The sequence below is a fragment of a genome, unplaced genomic scaffold (genome assembly GCF_019419815.1).
Source record: "Pyrus x bretschneideri cultivar Hongxiangsu unplaced genomic scaffold, Pyrus_bretschneideri_v1 Contig15, whole genome shotgun sequence".
NCBI classification, from domain to species: domain Eukaryota; kingdom Viridiplantae; phylum Streptophyta; class Magnoliopsida; order Rosales; family Rosaceae; genus Pyrus; species Pyrus x bretschneideri.
The window spans coordinates 4,290,532-4,300,049 of NW_025999446.1; positions in this window are offsets into that span (position 1 = coordinate 4,290,532).

Consider the following 9,518-nt stretch of genomic DNA (forward strand, 5'->3'; position numbering starts at 1 on the left):
GCGATGGCCGATGCCACCGCTTGGACTTTGTAGCCATCGGCTTTGTGGGCAAAATTGACCATCTTCCGTCCACTTTTGGACTTCGTGGCCGGATTGAAAGTTTTTCCTCTCTTTGAGATCTTTATTTCTGTGAAATTTGAGAATTTTTAGAAATAGTGGAATTTTTTCGGCGAACCGTGGTGGCCAACCACTGCGTGCGGCGGCGTGTGGGCCAAGGCCCCATCTAACCATCTTTGGCTAATTTAGATGCTCCAATTCTATATTTGACATCCATTTAGTGAAATTACGATGTTTTAATGTAGTTTCGTAGTTGACCACCTAGTTCGTCGTCACGGGGTCCTTGCATGAATTGACGATCCAACCGTTGGATCATCACCAAACCTTACTACTTTATAATACGTAATATTTGAGGACCATAGGAACTTACGAATCAGGAATCTGACTTATCGATCTTTCTGAATCAGATTTGTAAGTTTGTAAAATAAAACATCGGCCGCCACTTAATTTTAGCAATTGGTGGAGATCCGACCGTTGGATCGTTCTGAAACTTTAGGATGTTGCTCTAGAAGCATAATGTGGATCTTTGGAAGTTACAGATCGAAAATCCGGGGAACGGTCTGCTTGGAAATTCTTTCCTTGGCAAATCTGATAAACTTGTAAGAAGATTATTCTAATGGTTCCTGCTAGGATAAAAAAAAAATTGGCGTACGCATCCGCCAAGTCGATCCATTGTGAATTCCTCACTGATTGAGCGAGAAACCATGACGAGCATGCTAAAAGAACACTCAAGAAATTGAGGGTCAAAGCAAGTCCATGAAATCTAGAGTACAAGATATCGGAATTAGATATACAATTTCGATGTCTGAACACGTGAAAATATTTAACTTAATCATGTGCTAGCAACGAAAGGGTTGGAAGATAAATGAACTTGAACGATAGTTTAACAAAGATTAATGAACGGAAACTTAGATTTTTTTTCTTGACCCAAAATTCACAACAGTTTATTACAACAATAGTTCTAAAAATAATAAATCACCAATGGTGATGATTTGCTTGATAGAATGCTGATTGGGTGATTCAAGGACTGATGGTCTAAACTAAAAGTTTCGACGTCTAAGTGATCATCCTGGACAGTCTATCAATATCAAAAATTATATGGGGACAGATGAATAACTCAAAAGCAACTAAAATACCTTTAGTACCAGGAGATGAATATGAGGGTATGAACAGAACTGATGCAAACTAAAATATCAAAGAAACGAACAATTTCAAAAATAAAGAATTATGCCGAAAGACTAAACAATTTTGTTGTCATCATAAGCCTAAGGTAAAAAGGTCAAGCTTGAAAATTTGCTAACAAGGTTTCTTGATGATCGAAAAGTAACATCACAAAAGTCCAAGAGTTCCGCATAGGGTGGAAATAGAGCTGACTGAAGAGCATTCGGTATCTATGAGCTTTTCTGCTGCAGTCATCAGTAACTACAGTTGCACAATCAGGATGATACACGATGGGCAATTGTAGACATTGATTTAATTCTTCCACAGCCACTATCATAAATTTAATCTATTTCAATTAAGGACGTATTCGAAAAGTCTAAGATTGGTAGAGATTCTGAATACACCTCTCCTTTGAGAAATGTCATCCGGTTTTCAAACAAAAAATGATAATTGTTGACCCTAAGTCATGAATAAGACGATTTATTTCAAACGGTTTTATCCAATGGAAAATATAAATGATTCTCCAACATGCTGCCTTAGCACAGTCGAAACATCCAAAGAGAAGTTCATCGAGCATTTAGAAATGATCAATGTCATCGAAAGACGTAAAGCAAAGGTAAGGTGAGACAACAGTTCAGTTGTTAGGAATTTTATTCATAACCAACACCAAATTTAACTAAGTTTCCTTGGCCAATAAGTGAGGAAAAACACTATAACCCAAAATCGCTAACCACTTGTCGAACCCGACAATACTAAGGTTACCTCAAATCTCACCACACTTTGTGAGAATTTCAACCTCCTTCCACTAAACTCTTTTTGGAAAAGGAAAGAATATCATCCACAAAGATCACGTTTTCCGAGATAAGTATCAATCCAAACAAAACTATTGTTTAAGAAATTTGGTCTTACTGTCGAAGCAGATGAGAAAGTCGTCGAAAAGACTACTACGAAGTAGGCAGGTTAAGAAAGAAAACTCGGGTTACAAAGGATGGGCTGGCTAGACCATCAACTCGAAGTAGGGAATAGTGGTTTTTAATCTTCATCTGAGGGAGTTGCCAAAATCTTGGTATGACCCTAAGGTTCAAAGTTCCCTATATAAGGGCTTGGTTGAATAAATTACTAATCAATAAGCTTTAGTAACCAAGATCTTCCAAATGGTAGAAGTAGCTCGAAAGGATGCAAGGAAACTAGTGTGGTATGAGAAAGTAGATTGGTGATAATATCTCAGGTGAGACTGTGGAACATGAAACCTGAATGTACGTCCTCAAAACGTACCATAATACTTCCTTTCACTATGTCACATGCTAATAGGTCTTCATCGCTTTCTTGATACTTAATTCACCCTAACAGTGAGAAATTAACTCGTACTTCAATTCTACTATCTACCTATGAAGGTGATCGAAAAGGTGGCTAATCGAAGAGGTTATGTCTACCTAGATAGGTGATAAGGTAAAAACAACTATGAGTTTACTGTCCTAATACAAAGCTTGCTCCTAACTTTCCAAGATTTAGTTTCTTCGGCTTAGTAGTCACAGTTAATCAGTCTATTAGTCATGCGCTAATTAACAATTTCATGACATTTTGATATGTTCGTTACCTGAAACTGTGAACCGACATTCTGGTATAAAGGTATCACTCCCAGATAGCAGCACCTGTGTCTGGTATCAGGAATCATACCGCTTAAATACTGGTTGACAGTTCCTGAATATCGAACAATATCGTCAATTAGTAGGGCCACCATAGGCTGATTACAGACTAGAGCCCGCTCATGGGGAGGGGGTGGTTTTGAACGACTAATAAGGAACTGGTCCTGTGAGGGGGGGTTCCATAACTCTAAGAGAAATACTCTCTAATTCGAGGATTTTGTACCAATCATAGTTATAAAAACTCGTACTTCGGTGCATATACTCATCAAAATGACGAGTACATCACCAAAAGAAATTGGGAAACTAATATTGGTTAAGAAGTCCCAAAGCCAGAAAGAGGAATTTACTAATAATCTACTTTAGAACGGCTTAAACGGAAGTCAATCTTCCCCTTGAAGATCCGAAATGATAATCAGTGCGGCTAAGAAGACTAGTACTATCGAGAACCATAAGTGACCGTCCCCCATATGTTTCTTTCATTGAGTGCTACCACTTTAGCATCAGGTTGTCGCTCCAGACAGTTTTGGAATCTTGACAAAGTAAACTTTGTAGGAATTCTAATAAATGGTATGCTAACGGGTACTACCAAGGAATCAAAGTCAATTCTGGTTTCCTATCTCGAAAAGGCTGATAATGTTAGCATGAAAATAATGATGGGATTGATTTATAGTTCCCTGGTGACACATTGTTATCAATACATTAGCCCTGCTTCAAGGCCATCCACTTAACTTAAGTCTACATCTTTCCTTGGCAGGGAATTTCTTCGCGTAAGTCTATAAGCGTTCGCCAAAGTGAGCATCTAAAATGTCAAACAAGTAGACAAAACAACCTAAAACTTAGGAAAAACTAACATATTTTTCATATCCGACGAGGTGGCAAGATTTGAACATTAGGCTCAAGAACCGAGAATGCTTTTGTCATGCGTGTGATAAATGCAATACTGTCCAACTTATGCTTTGATACCAAACTGACACACCCCAACTCGGAGTCCGGAGTCCTAGTGGACATTCCGGTCGGGTTGTGTCACCGATAGTAGGTTTGATATTTTAGTTCTTTAATTGTTGCTTGACGTTGCTTAGAATCGTCATCATGTTAGAACTTAACGTCGCTTCTAACTAATGTAATTTTGGATGTCGCTTTTAAGCGACGCTATTGTTCTTTTTATTTTATATTACTTTGCTTCTTGGTGGTGGATTAAAGGGACTAACCGACGTCAATACCCTTTTGGTGATGGTAGCAATGGTGTCGCTTCACTTATCCGACATTGCACGATTTTATGTCAGATTTTTACCAAAAATCCGACAGTAATTGGGTTTTATTGTCGGTTTTTACATCGTCAGTGATAGCCTCTTTTATAGTAGTGGATACCTTGTATGAATTATACTTGTGGAAGTCGAGCAGCATATGCCATTCGACTTGAAGCACTTCCAATATAATCCCGTGTTGGTTGAGACATGACCTCTTGCACGATCATACTGTAGCACTCGATCGAATGCATTTGGCTCCGACATTGCTCACTGCATGTTTTGCTCTGTTTTACTGTCATATTTTTCCACATTTTTATTAGCAAAGATTGTCCTCCTTACGTACGAAGATAATCAGTTGAGTCGTCGTGATGGAGGACTCATGTGCTCAACGTACGTACGTATGAGCGAACCCTAGGTTGTAAGCCATAAGCCTTTGAACCTTTGCTCACACTAACTCTCTAACTCATTAGGGACTCTGAAATCTCAAGATGGGTCCTAATTGCAAAATATTATTTCACTTAATATTATGGACACCAAATTTATATACTAAATTTTATGCCCAAACAGTGCAGCGTTCGAAATTTATCATTTTAAATAAGTTGGATTTATCTAAATATGGATATCAAAAATATATAATTTCTTTAAGGGAAGAAAACACAAATCAACAAACCCCAAAACTTCCGTCAGCAACTCTTCACCACCATCTACATTATTTAGACATCCTACCTGGTCAAGTTTCTTAATTGGCAGGAAATATTTTGAACATAGGGAGTACCCCACCACACATTCATGACGGACTAATTTGGGTTCTCATTGGCTAGAAATATTGCAACCTTTAGATTTGTCAATGATCTCTAGGAACACAATCATATATACTAGTTGCACTTTTGAGTGCCAATATGAATAATTTTTTCTTGATTCGCTTTTAATGGAAATTCAAAGTGTAGATTTTGACATTTTTTGTACGAACTCATGCGTTGTCAATCCTCAATTTGTGCAAAATGTCACAACCTAAACTTTGCTGAAAATTATTGAGATCCAATGCTTTTTTAATCTAGAGGCTAGTCTTGCTGAAATGAACAGTGTGAGGGTAAAATAAATTATGAGTTCTAACCCAAAAGTGACTTTTATTCCTTCAATAATTTTCCAAAATTATAAGCCGAGATTTAAAAAAAAAGGATTCTAATCTAATTTTTTTTGGGTAATTTTTTTTAAAAATAAAATAAAATTTATATAGATTATGCAAATTTCTTTTTATGAACATTCCAACTTCAAAATATTTAAATTTTGATAAATAATAAAAAATCATTAAACCTACCCTGCACAACATGAAAGTTATAGAAATCATAGGTTGAATGATATTCAAGATATTTGGTTGGGTTTTTGTTAATTTCCTTTTTGGAACAACATGGAAAACTCTTTTTACACATACGAAATCGATGAAACATAAAAGTCATGGAACACATGACTAGCATTTCTAAGAATATGAAACACATACCCATCCATCTAACACAAAAGTCATGGAACACATATGAATAGCGTTTCTAATAATATGCTTAATCTTTCCTTTTAATAAAATGCTTCAATCTTTTCTCGTAATAATATGCTTTAATGTTTAACCACTAAATAAAACACTGAATAAAAGATTAATAAATGATAATTAAAAGAGTGTATAAAAATCACAACAACTACCAATACAAATGATAATTTAAGCACTAGATAAAGATTAATAAAGAAAAACTGAAAGAATCGCATGAGAAAAGTGAAATTTATTTGGATGTTTGAACAAATACATGAAAGAGTGCAAAGTCGATACCAAGAACACTATACGCTATACCCTATCAAATCAGATAACATGAAAAACATAGAGCTAGAGAAAGAAAGGGTTACCAAAGTCAAAGTACGACACATTTGCTAATTGGAGAAACCTATCGTACACTTGTGTAAACTATAGTTCTTCTGCTTACAGCCAATGTACTCAAAAATTAAAATGTTATTTTTTACGAAGACAATTAAGATGATCTGTTTTTGTAAGCTAATTTTCTTTCTTCCTTGCACTGTGTAACCAGAGCTCCATCAACAATTTAATATGTACATCGGTGTACCATCGAATATGGCAAGTAATATGTACATATTGTGCCAATTAATAAGTTTATTTCATTAGATGTTATTATATACATCATTTGACCAATCATGTAAATGTATCAATGTGGTATAAAATGTGAACTCTCTAACGTTACCCATCTTATTAACTTATCTGAGCAATAAATTAATATATATATATATATATATTTTTTTTTGGCGATAAAAATTGGAATTTGTTTTTGTTTTTGCTTTTCATATGATGCTCCAATCTCTCTTATTAACGTCACCCACAGGGCCACACCTCTGTCAACCCCAACCCAATCTCTCTCGTTCCCACCCTTCCCTCTCTCTTCTTCTTCTTCACCGACTCTTTCTTCTTCTCTCTCCTTCTGTAAGCCTTTCGCCTCTGCTCGCTCACTCTCATACCCTCTCTCTCCGATAGCCACCACAACTGAAGTGGAGACGATGATGAGGGCGAAGACAACCACAAAATGGACTAAAGCCACATTTGGGAATGAGCGGTATTGGGGATAGTTAAGTCAACTTCGTGTTTTCTTTCTTTTTGTTATTAATTTTTCAGTTTGTTTTTTTTTCTTTGACCCATTCAGAAAACCAGCCTGGCTGAGTTATGAGTCACTAGTGACTAGTGAGGAAGACGTCGGGTTTGGGGTGGGATGTGTTGTGGGTTGGGAGGTGACGGGGAAGATGGCAGTAGGAAAGTGGTGGTGGGGTTGGGGCAAGGTTTGGAGAGACGTTGTCTTTTATTTAAAACAGATCACCCGCTTTTATTCACCAATTTCTTAATTAATTTTTTTTTTGGTTTATTTTTCAATGTCATGGTTTTGACTAAAAAAAGAAAAAAAAAAAAGTTAATTTTAGCCCAATTCTTATAGCGTATTTTAGTGAAAACCTAATAATTTGGGAAAAGTCTGGACGTAGAGCAGATATAAGTTTATGAGGAAGGTACGTAACCTATTGGTGAGGCCACTGGCGGAGCCAATGCGGGGCATTGGCATCCCTTGACCCCAATAACCTTGTCAAGTTATCCCTTTGAAAATTTTATGAACCCGTATAGCACCACTGCAACAGCAGCATTGCAGTAGCACGCTGCCTTGTAAACTTATCCCAATAACCTTTTACTCGTAAACTTATCCTTTTCTAAACTTATCGCTAAAAAAGTAAAAAAAATAATTTTTAATTAATACCTTTTTAATTTAACAAAGCTACGTTGTTTGCATAATGAGTTTTCTTACGTTGTTTGCATAATGAGTTTTCTGCATTGAAAGGAATTAGTAGCCTTGCAAACAAGTTGGCAAAGACAAAGAGGAACAGACAGTATCCCTTGGTGTAATTGCTAGTAAAATTAGCATTGATTTTAACTGTTGCGACTGTTTCAGTTGAAAGAGTTTTTTCAGTGATGAAAATTATGAAGAATCCACGTCTTAATAAGATAAGATGGATGATTAATGGTTGAATGATAGTTTGGTTGTGTACATTAAGAAAGATGTATTTGATTCTATTGATAATAATGTTGTGATAGGATGTTTCCAAAATATGAGAACATGTCGTGGACAATTATAAATGAAAGTATGATAGATTTTTTAAAGCTATTTTTTGACCCCATCGCTTTAAATTCCTGACTTCGCCATTGGGTGAGGCATGAAGTTTTGTGAGTGCAAAATGTCAAAAGCAATGCTAATGGATATCAAAATACATAGCTCATGTTATAATTCTAGAAAGGTTGGGCACTAGCATGCCAAATATACAACTGAAGAAAGATCAAAACGTGAGAAAGCATTGATTCAAACAAATTTTTTTATGAAACGGCAGCTAAATCTTTGGGATGTTGTCTACCCGATTTCATTTTCTTTCAATGATAATTTTTGCAATTTGTAATGCGCAGCTAACTCCTAGGCTTGTATAGAATTGTAAACTGGAATTTGTTCTCTCAATTGGCAGTATAATTGTAAACTGGAATTTGTTCTCTCAATTGGCAGATCCGAGCAACTCAACCAATAAAAAACTAAGAAAATAGAACAGAAACTGAAGCATCTCCGTGACAATAATGACAAAAGCCGACAGATCATGCAACATGGGTAGCAATTTCGTTGTCAGACGTTTGTCCAGCCAAGTAAAATTTTCTGTTTTCATTTGGAACACTTTCTTGCCAATTCCCAAGTTTGATAATGTTCAAGTTTGTTATCTTAGCTTGACTAGGAAGAGGTAATTCCTCATATATAGCATTTTGGTTGTTTAGTGTTGGAACTAAATTTGTGCACCGCCGTGAAGAATAATGCACAAATTCAAATAACTTGTAAAAGAACAAACAACCATGAGTTAGCCAAATACTAGGGAGTGTGCTGGTTAGAGGTTGTTCGATGGTTAAATTAGTAAGCAATATAAGACTCAAGTAGCAATGGGCAAGATAATGAGTATGCGATAATTGCGTTATCAGAGATAAACTCTAAAAGGTTGTACGAAGAATATGGCGGACAAGTTCGAATGTTATAATTAGACAAATTAGAACAAAATGGGATTGACCGAATCATATTTTGCATTATTTTAGTCACACCTAAAAAATTGCTCAACATTTTCAGTTACAAGCAATCCAAATTTAGAGCAAGACACTACATTATTCTTACCCAACACACTCTAACATATTCTCGTAATGTGTCTATGGTGGTTTACTGCATTGCCCTCCACAAGTCTACACCCATATATATATATATATATATATATATATATATTCATAACTCGACTTCGTTTCTTCTTATGATCAACAAGTTTTGTTTGTAAATATAACAATGTTATATGATATTACTAATTTAAGTAATATATGAGTTGGTGTACGATAAATTACTACTTTAGAATATAGAATTAAATGTTTAGATATTAACTTATGAGTACATAACTTGAATTGCTTTACCAAAATATATAGTTTGATGGCTCTTCTGCTTCAAGTTTCTTATTCTCGGCTTGATAATGAAGTACCTTTTTCGCTTCCTTTACAGTCAAGAAATAGTAAGGATAAGAAGCTTAAAAGGCACACAAAGTTGAAACCAAAAAGAAGATAAAGATACAAACCCCTGCAAGCAGCTTTTTTTTTCGGAAATATTTCTTAATGAGATGCCAATTCCCTGAGTCATCGTGAATGTGTCTCACACATTTAAAATCTAATGAAGGGCTAACAAATGGAAATATAATGCATGGAATGTACTGATACCATAATATATAGCAATTTTTTTCCCTTTTATAACTGGAAATTCTAGTCATGTATGCTTGTTGCTTGAACAAGAAATACAAATATATGAATCGGTGTCAT